Here is a 25,775-nt window from a genome sequence, read left to right on the forward strand (position 1 = left end):
ATTCACGCTAACGCAAGGTCTCTCGTGAATTGAGCTGAATAAAATGTCAATTCCAGTGAAAATTCTGAGGTGCTTTTTCATAAATGATTCATGATTGGAAACTACCGGAAAGCACTTGGTTTTGAGTCGCAAGAAAACTATAGATAGATAGATTAATTTAGCGATGACATACTTCTGAATGGAAATATCATCATTATATAATGTTTAGACATTTATGCATTGGAACAAAAATTCAATGATTTCTTCAGTGTTGTATTCGGAGCAATGGAAAATACGATTTTTTGTCCTTATCATACAAAACTATGGTGTAGAAAACCACAAACTATTTTGAAAAAAAATTACTAAATTTCGAGTTCAAACTTGGAATTCAACAAAATTTCGATATTGTAGTTAGAATTATCAGGTTGTTATTTTTCTCTACGAATTCAAATCTAACCAAAGCGCTGCCGTAACACACAAAAAATTGACCAGGAATTTAGCAATGATAGTGTACTGTTTGTAACCTTTGGTGCAGTAATGAATTTTACTGGAATTTTTTCCTAACACCTAATCGTTATTTCAACTACTCGACATGTGCTTCGATCACCAAGTGATCATCTACAAGAGGAAGATCAAACGGCTACTTCATGGTAGGAAGTCGTAATGGAGAAAACATAATTGAAACTTGCTATGTTTTTTACCACTTTTATTAGTAACTAACGTTACTGCAGATTCGTCCTATAAGAACATTTTCAAAATTATACATTAAACTAACAATGATTGATGGCATTAGCCCTTCTATAACACAACTGTAGGTAATAATAAAGGTACTTAGCTAGAATGAGTACCTGAATTTTGTTTACTGGTGACAATGTAGATATGTCAATTTGAAAACCGGTGAGTAAACATATACTTTAGATTTTAAATAAGCCCATAAGAAGTAATCGAGAGGAGTCAAATCGTGGGATCTAGCCGGCCATTCGATCGTTCCACGTCTTCCAATCCACCTATTGGGAAATACCTCGTTTAAATAATTTCTAACTGTACGTGCAAAATGCAGTGGAATTCTTGCCTTCTGTCAGGATCACCTTCATTTAACTCTAAAGTACATCTAACTTTTTTTCATCAGTAAATTGAACATTTCTACCTGGTTTTCCAATATTATTTACATGTCCAGTTTCACGAAACTTTTTTTCAGTTTTGCTAACTGTAGACTGCAACACGTGTTGACCAGGGTATTTATTATTGAAAATTTCACAAACCTCCTTTTGAGTTATTGTTTTATTACCACAACCAATCATAATTAAAATGTCTATTCTTTGAGTCTGGGATAAATGAGCCATAATTAAAATACGCCCACATCTTTTAGTAACTTCAAATACCTAAATGACAGCAGCCTACTCGATTCATATCAATCGTTTATTTGGCTTTTTGTCTAATATTTCAGTATCTTCAAAGATTTTTTCCAAGATTCAAGGTTAGTAAGGAGCGTGTTAGAGGTATGGTATGTTTAATAGATCAGGTTATTGTCAAGGTTAATGGTGGTCATTTTGAACATTTGATTTAATTGTAAAAATTTATTTTCTCAGTTATGATTGCACCAAACTTAAAAAACTTTATATTGCTGAACAGAGGAGACTAAAATCCCTTTCCAACAAGGTGCCACACGACCCCCTTTGCTATTTAAAATTTTCGAGGGAGTGCTTATAATTCAGAAGGGGTGCTGGAGGGGGATAATATTTTCATACAGTAAATTGTCAATTCAAGAATGAAAATCGACCTGTTTCAGGTTTTTTTCACATAATACATAATAACGCTAAAAATTAATTTATCCCAAACATGTGGACCGCACAATATGTAAGGTCTCCCAACAGGTACTTGCTAACTTTGACTATTGATAACGGCCGTCTTGTTAAAATTACATCCGTCTAATTAGTTGTCATTTATTCAATCTGTTTTGCCAAATCACTATGGACGAATATAGCATTTAATAACACGTGCAGCCAGACGAACAGGTACACGCATAAGAGAGCAACGTATTATCCCAGATTCGAAAGTTTTCACGCTCGCTTTCCCGGAGTTCCCTTCATGGAAGCTAGCTGATATACATTGCAATGTTTCGGGAAGTGAAATGAAAAAGTCAGCATTGAACAACACAAACTGTTCACTTCACCATTCAACATGAAAGACTTTCGTCTGGAACACATGTATTGTATAATAGGTTTGGGTTATTGGTCAATTTCTCGCTAAAGACCTCACAAAACTGAAGTCGGCGATCAGCATCATCTTCATGGAGGTCATTTTGAGTACTTTATCCGTTGATTGTGTTGCCATTGATATTACTTTTGTTGATTTCCTCAATAAAATGAGCGACATCGAATTTTCTGTTTTTCTTGAATAAAACGTTCAACATTCAATTTCTCAAAAACGAAATAACCAATTTGGAAAAAAAAGAAGTATTAAAGGGACAAAAGACCTCAACCCTTCCTGGCATAGTGCAAAATTTCCGTATCGTTTAGATTCGGGAACTTGTGGTTGCATACCAAGGAATGGTTTTGAAATGTCGAATCATTTTTTCCCAGTCTGAAGGACCTTTCATGTTCAGCATACCGTTTTTGGAAATTTCGACCACATTGTCCCACATAAACACTATTACACTCCGGACACTTAAGCTTATAAACTCCAGATTTCTCCAAGTTGTCCACTTTATCTTTGACATTGAAAAAAAAATCAGATCGTTATCTGATTTTGGCACGTTTGGCATGTGGTCTGTATGCCACTTCCACATTGTTTTTTCTGAAAAAACCCGCAATCATCTCTGTTCTTTTACCAAAATATGTTGGAGTTACCCGTTTCTTGATTGCTGATTTCTGATCTGAGGGTGTATTAATCTGTAATAAATTTACGGCTTTGTTTTCTGACTTCTGGATTGTATCTGCGTTGAAACCATTATTATGGCCTATCTGTGTAATTATATCAATTTCCCTAGCTAGATTGTTAGCAGACAAAGGCAGTGAGAATGCTCTGTGCAACATTGAACATTGTAGGCTGCTAATTTATGACTGTCTGGATGGAAAGAATCACTTGGGATGATAATGTCTATAATGTCAGAAAACCTAGCTATACAGACATTACCATCACAAGTGATTCTTTCCATCCAGACAGTCATAAAGTAGCAGTCTGCAATTCAATGGTGCACAGAGTATTCTCACTGCCTTTGTCTGCTAACAATCTAGCCAGTGAAATTGATATGATTACACAGATAGGCCATAATAATGGTCTAATCTACTTATATGAACATTGAATTATGAAAATAACATCCTTTATGGAATTGAATCAGATGTCATTCACAGGATTGCTCTACAATATATTATATGAAAGAAATAAAATTACGACTTCATATCAGGAATGAGTTGAATCTACTCATGTTGTCGATGACAGTACGTAATGAATGGGAAAAAAGGTTTTTGTATAATTCATTGTTTATATGAAAGGGCTTTTTCTACCGGTTTTGTATCTGAAAGTTATTTCTTTACATGATGTATACAGTATGTAACAACGAAAACTCAACAGAGCCGTTTTTGAATTTAAAAAGTAAAATTTTAAAAAAATGCTCGGACACGTCGATTTCTAATTAAAGGGGGACACCTTTCAGACTAATCATATTTTTTCAGTATGCACCCCCTCGGAGGGGTGCGTCCGACGACCCTTATTTAGATAGGGAAAGTAGGTCGAGTGGCACCTTGTTTTAAATGTCTTTCGAATACCTTCACAACTCTGTTGAAAGAACATTTTTGTAACGATTAGTTTTTGAGATAATTTGAAGTTAAAATTGCCATGTTATTAATACATTAGACAGACCACTCGGTAACTTGTATGCCTAAATAAAAAAAATTCGTGCAGTTATTCTTATCAGTTTTTTGTTTAATAAAATTCCTTTTTTAAAATCAATACCCACTCCTCTTCTTCCAGTTTTCATTAGTACATCGTTCGATTGTTTTGTTTAAACGGGTCGTGTATTGTTATTTGTTCAAAAATACCTTACACTACTGCTGAAAGGGTTTCAGTTATTGCTTAATTTTTTGGCAACGACCAAAATGCTAATAGAACATCAATTTTATTTAACGAGCAAAACCTTGGTAAACACCTAAGCAGAAATCACGTTCTGGATTTGGTCACAAAATTTAGGGAGACAGGTTTGGTTTTGAATAAGAAAAGAAATGTTCAGAGAAGGTTAGTGAATGACTATAATGCGATTGGAGTGATTGGTCAAGTCATCGCCAATCCCAGGTTAAGTACCAGAGGTTTATCAGCAATGGCCGGAATAAGCCATATGAACGCATGGAGAATCCTTAAAAACCACAAATTCCATCCCTACAAAATTTAATTCGTTCATGAACTCAATGAGGATGATTTTGACCGAAGACAGGAGTTTTGTGAGGGCATGAGTGAGAGATTAATGCAAAATCCCGAGCTTCTTTATAACATCTGTTTTTCGGACGAAAGCTCATTTTATTTAAATGGTTGCGTGAACCGTCACAATTGCCGTTATTGGTCGGATGAAAACCCAAGATAATACGCAGAAATACATACCCAGCATCCCCAAAAGTTGAATGTCTGGGCCGGAATATTAGGCAATCATATTATAGGTCCATTTTTCATTAATGGAAATTTAACCGGTGATTCTTATTTACAACTTCTTGATGGGGCAATACAACCTCGTATAGTTGAAATAATTGAACAGGATCCAAGGTGTCAAGATGAATTTATCCATTTTCAACAAGACGGTGCACCACCCCATTATGCCCAGCAGGTTCGAAATTTTTTGAATAATCATTTTGAAGGACAATGGATTGGCAGAAGAGGTCCAATTGAATGGCCAGCACGATCACCAGATTTAACACCACTGGACTACGTTTTGTAAGGATATTCAAAGTGTGAAGTTTAAGCTACACAGCCAGCCAATTTGGATAAATTACGTCGTAGAATTATTGATGAATGCCGAGCTATAACTCCTGAGATGTTGAATAATGTAAGAACAAAATCTTTATTGTTGAATGGAGCAAAATGGCGCACATTTTGAACATTTACCCTGAATTTCCTATGTGAGTTACCCTTATTAGGTGTTACTTTTTTTGTGTGTGCTTTAAAAACAATTATTGGGATTTATTAACCCTAAAACAGTGTTTTAAACTTTTCTGTGTCATCAGCATTCAAGGAAATCAGCAGGTTGTATTCGTTGTGTAGGTAAGTTTTTAGTATGATTCAATTTTTTATAAGAAGCATAAAATATCCACGTCAAAAGGCGACCTTCATAAGGAGGTACCACTCAATTTACCTAAAATGTAAGGGTGGTAACCAACCCCATTCCCCGAAAAAATCTCCTCGTAATGAACAAATAATTCTAACTTTTTTACGAAATCAAATGGTCACGTATTAGCAGGTTGTCATAAAAAGCAAAAATTTATTTTTTTTATGAAAGTTCTGAACGTAAATTGTACTTTAAAAACAATTTGATTTAATTTTAAAAAGAGTTGAACTCAATAAAAATACCTGTAAATCTTCAAATTATCTCGAAAACTAATCGTTACAAAAATTTTCTTTCAACAAAGTTGTAAAGGTATTGGAAATACCTTTAAAAGAAGGTGCCACTCGACCTACTTTCTCTATCTAAATAAGGGTCGTCGGACGCACCCCTCCGAGGGGGTGCATACTACAAAAAATCTGATTAGTCTGAAAGGGGTCCCCCTTTAATTACAAATCGACGTGTCCGAGCATTTTTTAAAAATCTTACTTTTTATATTCAAAAACAGCTCTGTTAAGTTTTCGTTGTTATATTTGTAGAGAGTTTATTTTGAAATAATTTACCTTCTTCCTTTCTTTCGAAGATGCCTAGATATTTTGTATTGAGATGAAGAAAGTCGAAACCTTTTTTACCCAAAACATATTATCTCTTGAAAATATACCCTTTTCATTCATTATGTTAAATTCCACATCAAATATGCAATGCTACATCAATTTCACCGAGTTTTCCAGTTTCCTTTGTAACTCACTTCCCTTTGATTCGAGTACCAGAAGATTGTGAATTCCTGTTTGAATATGTACACAAATTTCCCGTTCTTGCCAAGTCGAGTATATTACATTCATAGAAACAAGAAACTAGTTATTATCAAGTCGAAAACGTCTTAAACGTTCAACATTATTAGTGGTGGAGGTTTGTTTTGGAATTGAACTGAATAGTCAAAATTTCTGTAAATGGATTTACTCAAATATAACTAGTCAAAATATATACGACGAATGGATATGCATGATCCTTCAATGAAAATAGTACTACAACTAAGGCCTTCTACGGATAATTCTTGATTTCATCGTAGAAAAACTAGTGGGCTACATTCAACATTAGAAGTTGGAGGGAGGTGAAGAGATGCAATCATTTGATTTTTTTTTTCAAAATTTCAGATTTGAATGAATGACAACTTTTGAAATGGTAGTTGCACAATTCTTGCAGATAATGAAGAAAAATAGTAGTGTGAGTACAGGAAATGATAAAGCACAGGAAAAAACAAGGAGTAGATGCGAATCGCATGGAAATATATACACATCGGAAAAGTCTAGGGATATTTTTAAAAATGGCAATAATTTTTTATTTAGATCGCTTTAGGGAAAAAAAGTTGACGGGTGATTATTAAACGAATGTAACTTACAACAAAATTTATTAAATGGTCAAAAATACTGAATGCGCATATAAGCAAAACTAAAAAAAATTGATTGGCAGAAAGATTGGCAGAAAGAGTGTGGGATACAGGGATGACTGAACGTCTATGTATTATGTAGGACAGTCGTGAACGACATGGTGGCTCTAAAACGGAAAGCCGCTCAGCCGTTACTTGGGCATGACATTTTTGGTGGCTACCTTCCAAGGTTTGGCTTGAGGTCCGAAAAACCATCCCCCTGTGGAAGGGGTGAGCCTAAAACGGCTGAGCATGTAATAGATAGATGACTAAATGAAAAGAGAGTGGGTTGGAGAGAATGTAAAGGGCGAATGAAGAAGGAAAGAAGGATGTGTAGGTTGCTGGGGCAAAATGGGGCGGAGAACGAATGGATTGCCTTTGTTCATGAATGGACAGAGTGAGTCATGAGGAATGAAAGAATGGACTAGAGGTTTCTGAGAAAGAAATCGACGACAGTGCTGGATTGAGAGACTAACATTAGTTATCATTTAGTAGAGGTGGCACAGACCGAAGAATACGGGTCTCCTTCCTACACTGTTTATGAACTTGCGACTCGACTAGAGCAGATGGGTCCCTGGCTTGGTTTGGCGAAGCGAAGAAGAACGGGTTCCTTTGGTAGTGATGACATTAAATTGGGGGATTCAACGCACCGTAGCCGTAGAGCTAAATAAGGCACGTGCATGGCGGTGTTCCCTGCCTATTGATCACTAGGTAATAATCTCTCTGACATTTTGTTACACCTGGTGAGTTATATTCTACATTTTTCGAATGATTTGGTGTTTCAGGTCTCTCACGATAGACTTTAGATTTCGAATAACCCCATTAAAAGTTTAATGGGCTAAGATAACGTAATCTAGCGGCTCATTTGAATGTTCCTTTTTGTTCTTTGGCCGACCTGAAAATATTATTTTTGCAATTTCGTAAACAGTTGCAGCGCAATGTGACCTAACCAACCAATTCTGCGGTCTGAAATATTAGTTCTTTCCATGTCAGGAAACGCTAGGTCTACTCAAGAATAAATGTATTTTGTGAAAAATACAGTGTTATTATCTATTTTATGGACAAAACGTACTCGATGACGAAATCTCACATTTTCAAAATTTATTACATTTTAGATAGTGCAGATTTTCAACTGTTGATAAAATTACATCTTGTTGAATATTTTCAGCAATTATATGCCTCATTGGTTTGTTTGTCTCACATGACCCAATTCTCTTTGTTTTCGCTCAATTCTGAATTCGATTCTGAAATAGGTTTACGTTCTACTCCCATTTCACGGATTCATTCAAATACTTTTTGTTGAGTCCGCATCATATTGTCAACACCAATCATGATGAAAATTTGATCCCCTTTTTTGAGGAGGGGATACTCAAAAATTAGATTCAAAGTTAATAACTTTAGATTAGATTTCAAGTAAACTTACCTATGTTGAAGCACCACAATACAAAAGTGAACGTACCCATTATAGGTACCATTTGCGACAAAATGCTAGTATATCACAATGTAGCTAGAACATGAAGTAAAACGACAGTTTTTCCGAATAATTTTTCATTGAAATAATATATTGTGCACAAAAATCTTACGTTCGGGAATTATATTTCAAACTTTTGTAGATGAGATGATAGATAATTTAAAATTCCTACTTTTCCAATAGCTTTAGTGTGTGAGTAATACGGGTCGTCAAGAAGCCCATTAAAGGGTATTACATCACTGGAGATTTTGAATTCTCAGCCGGATCTAGATTTTCTTCAAAGTGTTCGTACCGCCATGAGAATTATAATATAACCACTCATTATGATGAAGGATGATGGGGTTTTGACTATTTTGGCCGTATTAAAATATAAATTCCAGCATTAGTCACTTAATGTTTGAGTTAAAGTTTAATGACCGAACTGTTGAAAACGAATTTGTTAATTTCGAAAGAGAAAACCGTTCTTTGCTGTTTCGTAATAAGTGACATTTCCCAAGGCTGTAAGTAACAAAATGATCAGTTGCACAGATGGAAAACCACTCTGAATTGAATAATTATGAAAATTCATGAGTTTTTTGAAAATTAAATGAGTTATATCAAATATTTCAGAGACTTTGGCAGATATCTTTCAAGATTTTCCTTGATAAGCCAATGCAATTACAAATAGTTGAAATGTTCAACAATTGATATTTCAAAAAGCAAATCTTTGAAACTTGCATAAACTTTTGTGAACATCAAAATGAAGTTATTCAGGAAAAATCTTTAAATACCGGTGAATGAAGATCAATATTAGTTCAACGGTATATCTATATAACAAATAAATGCTTATTCGATATGTCTAGTAAATACATAAAAAAGTGATAAGTATCTTATAAATAACTCTAGGCCCTAGGTGTATTCCTACGTGAGTTAAGAAATGAATTATATCACCTGCTTAATCCTTTGTGTTCAATCTAGGCGGTTTGTATATTCAACAAAGTAAAAATTCGTTCACAATGTATTTAAAAATTTTTTGGTTGAGTCAACTGAATCACCAAGAAGAATATTAAACATGTGTTCGACTCCCGTATACGAAATTTACGTTCAGTAACTATGAAAAATTAGTCAGATTCTCGTACGTGACCAAGGTCTCGTCATAATTTGATTTTGATCAACAAATGATCAGTGAGTGTCAACAAAGTTGGGTTATTCAATATTTATTATTAAAAAAAAGAAGTTTCTGAAAAAGGAGTACTCCCAAAGTTGTTTCTCTTTTGCAATTGATAAAAAATTTATGTTTTTGGAAAATATATACTCATTTTATACCATCGATATCAATGTGGATATCGAATTCCCGTTTATACATTTATCGTAATTGAAACGCTGAAAAATGATAGACAGGAAAAGCTACAGCATATTATGAGATGATCATGGCACGACAAATTTATTAATACGGGTTTTCATTAAGGAATTGGAGCATTTTTTACTTACATCACAATGGTGATGTATGTACGTAGGTAGGTCTAAAGTGAGTGGGTCTATTCGACCGAGAATATTTTCATTAACTTGTGAGTGAGGTTGGATTTATCCAATCTCTCCGCACACAATTCAATAGCGTAGATTTCCGCTTGATATACAGTCGCATAAGTTCCTAGGCAGGTAGATAACTCTGTCCTGGGTCTGCGACTGAAAACACCTGCGCACCAGAACCGGAAGGTGTTTTTGATCCATCGGTGAACCAACAACTATCTACTCTTAATATTCCCTTTTCCCGCAGGATCCAGTCATTTCTACTCGGGAATAGTACTTTACATGGCAGTTCGTAGTTGACAATTGGGGGCATAAAGTCAGAGGTCATTTCCAGAATGCTGTGACTTCCAATGTCAATCAACAGTCTGTTGCACTCTGCTTTGAATTGATTTGTGCAATTGGCAATGTGGACAATTCTGTATGAGGTTCATCTAGCCTCTCTTTCCAGAAAAATGTGGAGAAGAGGTAGATCTAGAAGGACCTCCATGGCCGCTGACGGTGTTGTACTGATGGCGATACTGATAGCCAGACAAGCCTGTCTTTGTAAGCCAGAGAGCTTCGCTTGGGCCGTTTTCTGTAGAGCCTTCGGCCACCAAGCAATTGCACCATACGCGATCATTGGTCTGGCAATCATCACATAAATCCAGTGGATTTGTTTGGGACCTAAACCCCAAGTTTTACCACAAATCCTTCGACATGTCCATAGAGACAGTCTGGCTTTGTGTAAAACTTTTTCCAAGTGAGGGTTCCAGGTGAGTCTTTTATCAAGGACAATGCCAAGATATTTCACCTCCGTTCCAAATGGAATAACCACACCATTGAGGGAAAGTGGCGTTAGATCGTCCGATTTCCTTCTCTTGGTGAAGGGGATTAACACAGTTTTGCTGGGGTTGACAGACATCTGCTCCCTCAGGCACCAACGGTGAACAACGTCCAACGCGCTTTGGAGGATATTACAAGCTACCTTTCCCGACGTGGACCTTGCCAGGATGACAAGGTCATCTGCATAAGCTTGCAGATCAACTTTTCTTCTGTCGAGGTCATCAAGTAGACTATCCGCCAGGAGCGACCACAGAAGGGGAGATAGTACCCCACCTTTAGGGCAGCCCCTGATTACCCTGAACCTGATAGCCTCGCCTTGAAGAGTCGTACTTGCAGTTCTGTTTACTAGCATGGCACAGATCCAGCCAGTTATGGTCGATTCTATACCCTTTCTAGCTAGAGACAATCCTATATTTAGGTAGTGCATTGTCAAATGCTCCTTCAATATCAAGAAATACAGCAACCGCAATGTTGATGTAATGTGTGTAACCAAGATGCCTTTTCATGGTGAAAAGTTTACCCAAAAATTTTTTGGTGAAATCTGTATTATATATGCATCAAGTGTTATCTTCTCAATCGAAGAAATATAGACGAAGAGGAAACCCGATACAAGTTATTTAAGTATGATGAGATCTACATCATGATAGCAATAGTATCCTTTACGATTTCTCTCAATATGAATTTCTGCATAATAAGATTTCCTTCAATTGAAAGGAGTATATTTTTAGGAGAGTTAGTTTTTTGTGAAAAAAACTTTTTGGCTTTACACTACTCCATCTTTAATCAAAAAATATAGGAACCTCCCGAAAGAAGAAAAAGAGGAATAAAACTAGGATACTTTCAGATAAAAACTGAAAGAAAAAGCCTTTCCGAAATAAGTACTTCCATATGATCATCGAAATATATGGAAATCACTTTTTTCTATTCAGTTTGAACTGAAAAAATTCCTCATAGGATTGAAACAGATATTATACATATAAACACTGCACAATATAATAAATGAAAGACTTACGATATAAAAATTCACTTACATAGAACACTATCATCCTCAATGACGTACTTCGACGTTTCGAGATAAAAAACCCATCTTTGTAAAGAGTTTAATTTATATTCTTCCTTCTTTTTGAAGTTTCCCATATTTTTTGTGTAAAGATTGAGCCTTTGCATTTTTCGGTTAACTGTAGGTTATGAATTTCCAGATTCCATCCAAAAGAATTAAATTCCAGGTACATATACCTAAAATGGGGGAGACCGGGACAAGATAAGATATCTAAGACAAAACTCGTTGTACAAAGAAAATAAAATTGTTGATTGGAATTGTTTGACAGGAAGAATAACACTTATACATTCGTCTCTTATAATTGTAAACTCGGCAAATTTCCCGTTTTGCCCCATAGCCGGGATAGGATGGAAGGAAACGCTATGAGCAAAACGAGTACAAATTTGAGGCTGTGTAAAACAATAACATATTTATACTTTCATAAATATTCAAATTTTTCCTCATGCGATCTTAATTAACTGTAATAACTTAAAACGAAAAAAAAACTAACGGACAGATGTCAGCCTACATAGCAGCAACGGAAGTAGAAAATATACAAAAAAATGCAAAAAACAAGTATAATGTATTTGAATCTTGTTAAAGTAGAAGTCACATCAAAATATATTATCAGTACACAAAAAACATCATTTTATCCACAAGAACGGGGCAAAACGAGATAGTATTCTACTATGCCCCGTTCATGAGTTGAAACAATTGTAACCTCGAACGTTTTCGGCGTAAAAATCTAGTCTGAATTCAAAGTTTTAGACTACTACAATAAGCTTAGGATTGAAACATTATATTAACTCTGGTACTCGCATGTCAATACATCAGTTTTTAAGCCAGAAACCGCATATAAACACTTGCAAAATCATTTTTTTCTCTCGACAACACAAAAAAGAATTCAAGCCCGTTCGCTCCGTTCGGACGCATTGGCGGAGAGTGAAGTTAGTGGAAATGGCGCCGTCTTCAAGCCTACAAGCTTACATCCCGTCCTTCATCTGGCCCCGGTCTCCCCTACTTCGAAAGATAAAAGAATGAAACTTTAATATTTCTCATGGGTGCACGATTGTGCAAGCGGCTTGCTTTTATGCGTTCTTCAGGAGAGATGATATCAGAATTTGAGAGATTTCAACTTGGCACTCACATATACATCTAAATCTCGTATATTCAATATCATTCTTTCTCGAGTCACAGAGGATGCATATTATAAGCAATTGTGCGGTAAAATGGTGAAACATTTCAGTCTGGTGCATTCTAAGGAATGGAGAAGAGGGTGATATCAATGGAAGGGATGATATCTGAAAAAAATGTAAACTAGTCAATGGTGTCTTGGAAACAAATGAAGAATCATCAGATTATAGCCTGAGTAGCGTTGCTCATATCCTGATGATGCTATTTTTTGTTGTTTTAAAACAACAACAAAAAGTGGAAAAAGTGTTTTCTGAAATAAGATGAATTTCAATTTTTCTCAAAAAATATTTATTTTTTCAAATCATCTAAAGGAACAATTTATTCAGGCCAGTCTCAACTCCCTACACTGTACGTTAATGGACTGATACCTATCAGAAAACGACTACTCATCTAGCTAATACCACGAAGGGCGTTGTATTATATCCGACAGATGTCAGTGCGGGATTCTTCACTGAAGTTATTTCACTTTCAAGTGTTTTTGAGCACTTGATTCCATTATACACACAAAATTTGTTGCAAATTCTTCAATCTATTTTTTTCTATGGCAGAAAATCGCCGAATACGCAAAACACTTGTATAGTATTTCCAATACCAATTGGAACAGCACAGAGAAGGAATTCCCGCCTCGACATAGGCGTCGGCATATTATTTTTCAGTGGTAGCTTTTCAGTTACTTATTCTCAAAATCATAGCAATTGATCACTCCATGGAAAAATTATCTCAACTGAATTTTTCCACCATGGGTAATTATGAAAAACTTCGAAATTTAAGGTAGTTGATTTCCGAGTTGAAAACTCTAAAATATAATGAAAACACAAATAATCACACCGAATTCTCGTCAAACATATATTTAGAAAATAATAGAGGCCAATAAAATTGCTAGAAAAATCAAAATTCTTCTTCGCTATATTCGGATGAGTTGGAATAATCATCGGGTTGAATAACGATCGGATTTATGGAACTTTGCACATAATATTTGTTCTCTTCTTTTATAACGTGGGCCACACAGTTCTTCCACAACACCACCATTACCTACTTCATTCACCACTCGCCTTATATTGTCAAGCACTACAGCATTCAAAGTCGGTGACTGATTACATTTCCGCAAGCTTTCTTTCATTGTGGCCCAAACCATTTCAATTGGATTGAACACACAATAGTATTGAGGCAAACGTAAGAGAATATGACCACGTGTTTCACACATCGAATCAATAATATACTCTTCTTTGAAATTACCTTGTTTTATGGTCGCCAGTAATACCTTGTTCGTTGGAATCTTTTTAGGTATTTCCATGTCATGATTTCGCATGAAATCAACAATATCTGCTTTTTTTGTGTTATTGTTTGGTATTGTAGTCAATAACCGAAAATGTTACGAAGCGTTATCCATAACAATAACCGAGTTTGGAGAAATATTTGGGAGAAGCTGCTCACTGAATCAGGTTTCGAATAAAGCCGCAGTCATATCTTCGTGGTAATCAGCAGACGAATCTTTTATATTTTTGGCCGACAGAAGCAAAGCGTTAGATGCGAAACCACTTTCATTCCCGGCATACAAAATTATAACACGTTTTTCCCTTGAAGAATGTGTGTTGAAAGCACGATACTGGGTTTCGTCTACCCAGCCATATTTGACAACATCATGGGTGTCAAACCAAATTTCGTCGAGGTAGATTATATGTCTGCTGGATTCTCGGTAGCTTTTCATTCGCCTCAAATATTCTTGTTGGAGTTGAACAATGCGTGTCGATTCCATTATTACCATCCGATTATTCAATTTTTCATATTTGAAACCACAAGACAATAAGACACCTCGTAGAGTTTCTGAAGATTTGTAATTGTAATCGGGATAGTCGAGTAATTCATACCAAATCATTTCCAAGGTTGATACTTCATTTTTTTGGTATAAACCATAAATTGTTCGCCGAATCACATCTTTTGTAGCACCATCAACGTTTGCGAATTTTGTATTCCTTTGTTTCCGTTTCATTGCATGGTCAATGACATCCCATATTTAAATGACTCAAAGAACTGTCGAACGAGATAGTTTCGATAACTCGCATATTCTATTCACAATAGCATTTTGTGAAGTGTAACAGTTTTCCATCTTCAAGCATTCATGAGTATTTGAAATTACTCGATGAACTTGAACATGTAAGTCTTTATTTTCAAATTCGGGATCCCTGTCGATTGACACAGATTTCTCACACATCATTTGTTTAAAAGGTCTCCAGAAAACCATATTGATGAAAGTACCCAAAAACACTAAGATTTTCACAAAAATTGGTTCAAACGATGAGATTGGAACCTTTGGTGTAAAATTTGAAAACTTTTTCTAGAGATCAATTTCCCTAACACCAAACTGATATTTTTGCACTCGACGCGCGTTTCGCTAACAAGATTAGCATCTTCAGGAGAAGCAAATTGATACTGAATCTAAAGACAAGGGTTAGCTGTTTATAACCTAAGACATTTTGGTCCGATGTGGGCTTTGTTTGTTAAATGATGATTATCCTAATTGATTTTTCGGTAATTAACTTGTGGAACCACTACCTGCAAATTAATTTGTCGGCTTTTTAATCTATTGTTGACAAATTAATTCACAGGTAGTGGTTCCACTAGTTAATTACCGAGAAATCAACAAACAAACAAAGTCCACATCGGATCAAAAAACTTCAGGTATATAGATTTAGATTCAGTATCAATTTGCTTCTCCTGAAGATGCTAACCTTGTTAGCGAAACGCACGTCGAGTGCAAAAATATCAGTTTGGTGTTAAGGTAATTGATCTCTAGAAAAAGTTTTCAAAAATCGTTTTGTTAAACCACTCACTACCTCACCTAACCCCACGAACACACGGCAATGATAAAAAAATATTGTGAAACGGACAAAAAATTAGTATTCAGCCAGTTCAGCTAGCCGAGCCTTTATTCCTCAACTACATTTGATAGCACGTTTACTATCTGGAGACTATGGGCCACAGGCAAGAAATTTTTATGACTGTACTCTTATTTTTATAGCCGTTCCAATTGAGAATGGATAGGCTATAACTATTATAGTTTATTGATTCGTTCATCTATTTTCTCCATAAAAAAGGTGGGAGCAAATATTCGTATCTTTCGTAACATCATCAATCAATCGAAAACCTTTATCACTTCTGATACATTATTTTATCACAACTCACATTTTCTGCTTTCTGGATATGTTTTGTTATCTAATGATTTATAACGAGTATTACTCTTACAAACTCCATAAGAACATCGTCGTTTTGTTGTTCGTTTTCGAATAATTAGAATCTCATCTATTTCACTTTTTCCAATCCATTTGAATTGAATGGGATCAATTTGATATTTTAGTATTTTTACTTGAATATTTCTAAACGTTTGTTTTTAAAAAAACGGTATGGTACTAATGAATACAAAATTGTGATGAAAAGGACTATAGGGAATATTAGATGGTAATTAATGATGGCATTGTTAATAATGTCGCAGTAAAAGTCTTTACAACTATTTTGTATATTAATGAGAATAATAAAATCGTATGGAAGAAATTAAGCCAGAGAACCAGCATTATGCATGTATCTGTACACCTCAATAAAACCACCCATGTTTCAATAATAACATGAGAACTATCGCCTGCATCGAATGAACTCACGTCAGTAATTGAAATTTCAGAAACGTAGCATGTTTTCACTGGAAACGCATTCATTGAACCGCACTTTCTCATGAAGGCTGGTAATAAATTTAAATTTGTTTGCCTGATGCATGTGTTCTAGGGGTCAAAGCGAAATGGGTCATAGTCGAAGCTAGTTAGATTAGTTCATTAGAACCGAAAACAAAACGTTCATAAATAGTAGGTTTGTAGTCTAGACATGAGACTACAATGATCATTGTTCCATTTAGATGCCAGCCAGGAACCTCACAATGATCTCCTGCTGACTGGATGGTGAATGTGAAGATTCTTTGAATAATTTAGAGAACTGCCAATTAGCAAGTTTGTTACAGTGAAAAATAGGTAATTTAATTCGGTAACACGGCACTTATGGAAACCGACCAATTTGGTAAAAACGTGTTAGTTTTAATTGGATTTGAATTCATTTTTCACTTTCTTGGAATGAAACTTCATTTACTTATTCACTTCAATATATAGTTTTTCAGATAAAAGTATAGTACAGTACAACGAGTATAGTACAACTAGTGAGAAAATCGACATATTTTTCACTCACAAACCAAGCGAGTGAGAAATATGTAATTTTCTCACACATTGTACACTGTGCTTTTCAAGTATTGAAAATTGAAACACATATATAATAATACTTTGTCATTAACTCATTTTTATATTTTATTTGAAATAGTAATTAACAGTTATATTTGAACAGTTTTGTAAAGTTATTCCTAGTAGGTCGTTTTGTTTTAACATGTTTCGGTAATTGAAATATTATTAACTGCGGTCGAAGTTGAAGTTGATGGGGAAACGTAGTGAGCTTCCACAGCATTGTTGTGTTCAGGTTCTAATGGCGCTGGAGGCTGAATGGATTCTACTATACTTTTTGAAATTTTCATTTGGTTAGCTATGGAGTTGTCGATAAAAGATTTAGCAACATTGCTGCATTTCCAACCCCCATGGCGTTTTAAAGTTAAAAGATCTGCCCCTGCATTAACTAAAATAGTCGCAGATGACCTTCGGAAACAGTGGCCAGTATATAATTCAGGGTTCAGTAACGGGGAATGTTTATCAATTTGGGTTATTACAGCAAATGCAAGTATGAAGAAAATAAAGTTGAGTTTAATTCATGAGTTTTCCAAATTCACTTCAAAAAGTATTCACATTGATGTTTCAAATGTTGGGTTTTAATTTTTAAAGGGATTTGTTTCTAATTCACATATTGGCAACAGCGCCTATATCAAGTTGAAATAATTTTTATAATAATATATTCTACTTTAAAAAAAGAAAATTATCTTTATAAATCAACAATTAAGGCAAAATATAAATTATAGTCCAATACCACCTCCACAAGCCACATAAACAACAGTTGTTTTGTTATTTATTTATATAGAGGAATTTCACAAACTACACCTAAACGATTTCATATCCACAAACTTTATTGAAAAAATATATCACAACATGTTTCGCTGAATATTAGCTTTTTCAAGTGATTAATGCATTATTAATTGATTTAATTAATGCACATTCACTTGAAAGAGCTGATGTTTAGCGAAACATGTTGTTTAGGTGTAGTTTATGAAATTACTATGGATCTTCATCAAGTAACGGCCGAATCAATCAGAAAAAAAATATATATAGAGGAAGATAGGTTAGGTGCACAAAATGTCATATGTCACAGAATGTCTCGGAACTCGGAGCATAGGTAAACAGAACAGCACGCCTCTGAAATATGTCATCTTTGTTTGTCTCATACAAGTAACAGATTCATTGTCCTTTATTAGCTATAACGGATGTTGCCAAATGGTGAAATAGAAACGAATTCCGTTAAATGTTGAATACATTATTTCATTCTTCTTTTTTTAGTATTTAAATAATTTTTTAAAGAAAAAGGTCGAAATGATAAGTTTAAAATGCATTGTTTTAGAGCTCTTTTATGAAAACTACTTGATTTTCGTCAGGAGGAACATTCCCCATTGCAAAAATTTCGCTGTTTCTTTCGCCATGGTGCCAAATTTATTCATCCCAACAGGCTGTTTCGTATATTTACTATTTTTGTAATTTAAAAAAAGCCGTGTTTCATTTGTGCATGGTCGGAGCTTCACATATTTTGTGTATATTTAGTAGAATTCTCCTATGACTGTAAAATTTCTAGGAACCTTGGTGTTAGTATCGGGTGATTTTATTGAAAGAGCCGAATCAAGATCTTACATGTCATCAATTTTTAATTTTCGATGTTCAACACAACGGCATGCCCCTGTAAGGCCAATAGCTAAAGCAGCCTGAAATCAAAAACGAACATTCATTTTTCGATAACAATTTGAAAATTTTCAATTCATACCTTTCTCAGCAAATACTTTTCATCAGGTGCATCTTTTAACAATTGTTGAATTTCTTCAGAAGTTAATGTTTTTGACATATAGTCAGTGGGCATACTTGAAGACTGGCTATAAATCAAATTATCAAAGAACAATTCGTTAATGGACTGACACCTATCAGAAAACATCGCCAACAGCATATGCAGGAATAACTTCTGTGAAGAATCCTGCACTGACACCTGTCGGATATGATCCAACGCCCTTCGTGGTATTAGCCAGGGGAGTAGTTGTTTTCTGATAGGTGTCAGACCATTAACCTACTGTGTAGGGAGTTGAGATTGGCCTGAATGAATTGTTCTTTGATAATTTAATGTTTTTGGAACATATTTTTCAGATTTGCGTTTTGAAAATGCCCGTAGTTTTATGTATTTTGATATATCAACACAGTTTTTAATAATTCAGATACTCCTCAGCATCGAGTACTGAGACCATAATGTTGATGATTTCAATCTTCTTGACAACTCTTCAAAATAAACTAACAAGGTATTTTCGGAACAAGAATTCACCTTGGCTTTCATTTTCCAGTCCATAAAATTTCTGTAAGCGATTTCATATTTTTCTCTTGATGTGCTTGCTAGCAAATTATTGCAAACTTTCTAAACAATATCTGGAGGTGTATTTTCCAAGTCTAAATCTTTGTATTCCATTATATTCAATATTAATTAAATATGAACTATTTATACGATAACAGTCAACAATAAAACTATTTTCGTTGGGTCACTTGACAGCAATAATTATGCAGTGCTTCGGTTTTGTTGTTATGGAAACGCCGACAATGGGCTACTTGGATATTGCACGCGAATTGTTGGCGTAGCGTTGTCAACATGGAGGACGTGTCATATCAATCTGACATATAATGATTCATGAGTGACTTGGGTTATCGTGAAAACAATGAGAAATTATTTCTCACTGAAATGGCGGATATTTCTCACTGCATGAGAAATCTTTCGTTTTGAAAGTATGAAAACGATGAGAGAAGTGGCACATTGTATAGCATCTGTAGAAAAACTATTTTGCACTGAAAAAAGTTTTGGTTTGTTACATGTTCGATAATATTTCCACTAAAGCATATATCGGGAAAAATATTGAATTTTCCAAAAGCAGTTCTTATTAAAGCCACATCCCATCAATAGCATACTTGTCAACAACGTGGACCAGTTAGAACAACCCAATAACAGTTCGGGCCAATTAGAACGATCCAACAAAAATGCGGACCAATCAGTAGTGACCAATCAGTAGTTCTCACCACCATACCCACGTAGCTCTCCAGTCAGTCGTTTCGTAGACTTCGAAATATTACCTTCGTCCTCGCAGTCAACGCATATACCACTGATGATGCCTGCCGTAGACGATACATTTGGTACTGCAGCCCGGATTATCTCCTCTATATCCTTTACTTCAGCCGTTTACTTATGAATGTTTCATCATAAATAATAATAAATGTTCAACGGTCCATCCCAGAAGAGGATAATGCGGGAATTATGAAGAGGATGTGAAGATCGTAGACGGAAAAATCTTGCAACACCTTCACAAGAGATCAGGTCATCGAAACTGTCCAGGAAGAACAAAGTTGCTGCTCGCCAGTTCGATCTAACTCTTTACTTCTTTGAAATACTGGAGCGGCATCGAGAGAAACTATTTAAATTCGACATGTAGACTCAATATATAATGCATCTCTGTTAGATTCTGCAATCCCAACTATCCATTTTACGAGTATACCCCACCCGACAACAGAAAAGCCATATTCCTTTGAGTTTGCAGTGTTTCAAGTCATAAGAAGTTATAATTTCCTTCTCTGCATGGTACGCGACCATGAGAGAGCAGAAATTGGAGCACTTTTTTGAGGCAGCTGCCATAGCGGCTGATGAACTTGACCTATGTTTTTTGCAACTATATAAGTTACAAAGCCGAAGGCTTACATCAAAGCCGTGCAGACCAACAACCATACACAAGGATAAGCTTATGTTTGGGATTTTTTTCAGAATGAATGTGGCTATTTTGCCAGGATAATGCCTTCAAAATCCTGATCTAGCCTAGTGGCATGATGGGCCAAGGACCTACCACGAAGCGTCCAGAGTATGCGGTTTTCGCCTATATCCATCTTTATACCGCGATCCTATGAGTGCTTCATTACCATCTTTGGCACTCCTATGGTATTAACGAGACAGCGATGTTTCCTCATTCTCCGATTAAATAGAGAATCTTTTGTGGAAAAGGGGATGTGCTGAATTTATTAGAATTACACATTCCTCACTCGCAAGCAGATACAAACTAATGTAGTTTAATGTAGTCCTCCTCGACCAACACGAACTGCAAAGACGATGGATGTAACTATCGTCAACTCAACACGTAAAGTAATATCCATTTTCGCCTAGAAAATGTTATATTTTGCCTAATTAGAAAACATTTCTCGGTGAATTCACGAGCGGTAATAAAAAGGATTCGTAAAAGCCCTATTAATTTATATGGGATGGATGAAAGCGTCTGAAATGCTTTTTATGATCTGTAATTAATTACATTTAAAGCTTCAGTTTTCTCCAACATACATTTTCCATTCGTCGGAAGGGGAGTTCATTATAGGAACTTATAAGTATACATAAGTAAAAACATACAAATAATATTAATTATAACATGTTGAGAATAAACTGTTGAACAATTAACTAAAACGTGAAATAATTCAAAGATTTTTTTTGGTTATTTGATTTCAAGATCATTGTTTATTCAGGCAAAATTAGTTGAATCTATATTTGAAAGATAACAAAGAAAGCTTTTTCATACTTTCTTTGATATTATTGTAGATACTAACAGCCTGATAAGAGAAGGATCTCTTGAAATGTTTGGATTTATGCCCTGGGATAGAATATTCAGTCCGATTACTGAGACTTCTATCATTTGTATCGCGTCTGTATATCAACTCCTTCATAATATATTGAGGTTGCTGTTTTATTTTGAGGTTTTGAACGAACTTAGTCAGATGCAGTCCTCTTCTGGTAATCATTTTCAGCCACGCAATCCGATTTATGAAAGACGATACATGATCTCTGAATTTCAAACCAAAAATCAATATTTTACATGCATTCTGAACTCTCTGTATTCTTGATGACGTGATTTAATCGGGACAAGGTCCTCAGACGATATGGCAGTAGTTGAATATGGATAAAATTAAACTATTGCATAAAATTATTTTCATGTTTCGACTGAAAAAATGTCTGTTCGAATAAAGTTTTTCTAACAATCCATAAGCTTTACATATTAGTGAGTTGACATGTGATTGAAAGCGTAATTTGTAGTCAATATTAAGTCCCAAACATTTAATTTCATCGCTAAATTCAATCTCGTGATTGTCGATCCTAATTTTGATACTATCTATGGCCTCTGGCTGTCTTTAGAATTTCCGAATACAATACAAGCAAATCAGCAAAAATGATTATGTGTTCAAGCTGCAATATTTCACAATTTCAATTTCATAAAAGTATTATAATTTGAATATTACAGAAGGATGTGAAAATCTCAAAATCCATACAGTGCATCAAGCTATTTCAGCAACACCCCGTATTATATATTGAAAACTTTTTTCATTGTAGAAACATCTAGTCATTTTCTCACTCTGATGATATAACAAAAATAAAAACTGGTGAACGGGTTGATAGTGATACTAATGAATGACATTCATCTTTCACGCAGTAGTACCAATACAGATTTCAAAAAATTTATATCAGCTTCAAGAAAATGAGTATTTTTCTGGATATACTGATTTTGAAACGGCGAGTTCAAATTTTGAGTTGAAAATTGCTAAGATCTTATTTGTGACTTTCTTTCTCATTTTCATACAGGTCAGATTCGTGTTTTTTACTCACCATAACAACACCAACTTCCTGGACAGTACAGCAGCTTTCTACTTTTTTCTACGTCATGTCCCCTACACATTTTTTTAGTATCATACACCTGATAATCTAGTTTCTCTTTGATGAGGTTCTGAAGTTGATATTTACCACTGTGAATACTTCTTTTTGTTGTTATAAAAACTATACCGAGTCTTCACATTTCACATAGCAATGTTGTTTTTTGACAGACCTAGTGACAGTATAAAATTAATGAAACGATAGTGATTCTGAATGAAAATGTAGTTTGTATTGGACTTCCGAACACGAATACAAACATTTTATATAAGTGTATATGCATATTTGTTGCGCATTTCTTCGAAATTATTAGTTGGATTGTAACCAATTTTTTTATAGTTTACATGTACTGTTCCTTTCTAGGATTTCGTTGTGTTGGTAATGTTTTATTAATTGTGAAAATGTATAAGTTTACCAATCAAACAGTTACTTATCTCCAACACTAACAAAATTAGAATCAGACTTCACATAAATATACAAAAACTAAAATATTCAATAGTCTTGTAATTAATTATTTCTTCATTATTAAAACACCCAAAAAGTAAAATCTGACGTGCCAAATATATAGGCTTCGAAAACTTTTTCGTATGAATCAACAAATGATGCAACTGGGAAATTAAAAGTTTTTCCATTATTCCGAGTTTATTCCACGGGGAAAAGTTTAAAATTATATTTCATCACCCATGAACAAGATATTCATTTCAGAAAATAAAGATGTTACAGAACGACCCTGACGATGAAAATTCGTTACAGGAGTCACAACTATATTTAAAAAAAAGACATCACTGATTCGAAATGGATGAAGATTGATATTTTGGAATGGTTGAAATCATCAGAAAGAGGTATAAGAAAAGCTGATATGAAAATAAAGTTTTAGAAATTATGTCTAAGGACTAAAAATCACGAGTGGAAAATTTCAAAAACAAATATCTGACAGAAGTCAAGTTGACCCTGCTGAACTTTTGCTAAGAATTATAATCACATGAACATCATCCACAAAAAACACCAACAAACAAAACTATCAATTGCAATTATCATGTTCAACAATTGAAAATCATTTTAAACCGCTTTCATATAAATAAGTTCGGAATCTCAAAGAAAGAAGCTCATATATAAGACTAGTATTTTGTGAATAGTTATATTTGAAACTCAAGAAACTTCAATTGAGTCAAAGATGTCATTTGTCTGAATGTGGTGTAATAAATATATGTATGAAGTAGTTTTTCCAGTCAAACTTTCTTTCGTATAACTTCACCTTCATTGTTATTAATTGTTGGTAGGTCAGTATAATTTATTTTTTAACGTTGAAAGCACCACATCGTTCTAATTATTTTCATAATATGTAACACGTTCTCACATACCTGTTGAATGGTATTTCATAATTCTTCACATTTGACTTCGTGATTGCTATATAATGTGTTTTTGATGTCGAATGACCGTAAATTATACAGGCTCCATCATCCTAGACGGTTTGACGCTTGGTATAACGTCATTTAACGGTGATTCATTATAAGCTTATCTCCAAAAGACGCAAAGTAATTTGTTTCGGTCTTCGAAATTTATTGAAAATCGTGGAGCGAGAACCATTGAGCTTGCATCACATCTACAACGTTTTGGATTGATCTTCTCACAAACCTACTTACTCTATACTTATGTGCTGTTTATTGATATGAATAAATAAAAATAATAACAGCTAAATAATGATTTATTCTGATGCTATTCAGAACGAGACAAACAGAGGGTCAGTAGTTACACTACAATAAGCAATTCAAAAATTAATTTTGTAGTTCCACAAGGAACTGTTTTGAGACCAATTATTTTTCAGTTTAACTCAAATAAGTACTTTAAAACGAAAGGTAAGGCTTTGATCTTTAGGATAATGTTGATATCCTCTGCGTGGGATCCACTCAAATTATGTGTATCTTGTGTATAACAAGATGATATCCATTGGAATCAACAGAGCACTGAAAACTCGCTCGAAATAATGGTTGGAATCGCTTTCCGTTTTTCTCTGTGGCTGCCACCGTGAACAAGCTTACATTGCAGCGTTGGGTGCATCATGCGGTGAAAATGAATAAAGTAATTGCCAATCATGAATTACTATTCCGAAGATTAGAAAATTGGGTATCGCGCTGAAACTGTTTAGCCATTTATTATCTAACAAAAATCAAGTTGTCCAAAACAAAGGTCTTCACAGTGAGAAACTGACAGTTATTATAGGAGTCCCCCAAGGACTGTATTAGATCCAATTCTCTTTATACGATAAACTTCATATACGTTAATCATGCATGTTCTTTTGCTGATAATTTTCTTTCAATTATTGTTGTACAACAAGTACTTTTTGTAAAATTATTTTTAAATAGTTATTAAGCTATGCAAATACGTATGACAGGATACACTCCACATCACAAGCTTGCTTGAGTAGCTCATCTTAGCACAAAATTCAAACATTATATGAATATTCCTGAATAAACTTTTCTTCACTTTTTTATGTTCACTGATAGGGCCGAAGTAGAAGTTTGCCTATTTGCAGTGAAAGGTGCTGAAAAGACTGAAAGCGATTTATCCTTTGACGGTTGAAGATGAACTGAACTGAATATCATTCGGCATTCGGCATTCGGCATTCTCCATTTACTTATATCAACTTGCTCTACAAAAGATCTAACTGTTGTAATGCACTGTTTGGAACCTTTGGTGAAATAATAAATATTATTGGAGTTTAGTCCCAACACGAAATCGTCATTTTTAACACCTCGACACGTGTTTCGATCACCAAGTGATCATCTTCAAGAGGAAGATTAATCTAAATCTACATACAATCTTCTCCTTATTTATACGATACCCCTACTAGGTACCTGCGACTTAATCGTCCTGAAATTAATTTTGCAATGTTGCCTTAGCAACTAACAACTTATTTCAACAAGCTATATGGTAAACTATTAGGTATTGTTCCACCATCGTTATTCATAATATTATTATGTTGACTTATTTTTAAGCTCTCATATGCCCGTTGTTGTTAACTTGTCTAACTAATCTTAATGAACTGAAGGAATGGTTTTGTTGCAAAAAATGAAGGGCGACTGCTAATTTT

At 34.7% G+C, this 25,775-nt stretch overlaps 1 protein-coding gene across 1 annotated transcript in view; it reads right to left on the reverse strand.

The window, feature by feature from the left end:
* LOC111501843 (protein amalgam) overlaps positions 1-25,775 on the reverse strand; it is a 335,770-nt gene that overhangs the window by 246,172 nt on the left and 63,823 nt on the right. The window lies entirely within an intron of this gene.

The sequence above is a fragment of the Leptinotarsa decemlineata genome, unplaced genomic scaffold, assembly GCF_025532065.1.
Source record: "Leptinotarsa decemlineata unplaced genomic scaffold, Ldec_3_MD MMD2_tig00000035_RagTag_RagTag, whole genome shotgun sequence".
Lineage (NCBI taxonomy): Eukaryota > Metazoa > Arthropoda > Insecta > Coleoptera > Chrysomelidae > Leptinotarsa > Leptinotarsa decemlineata.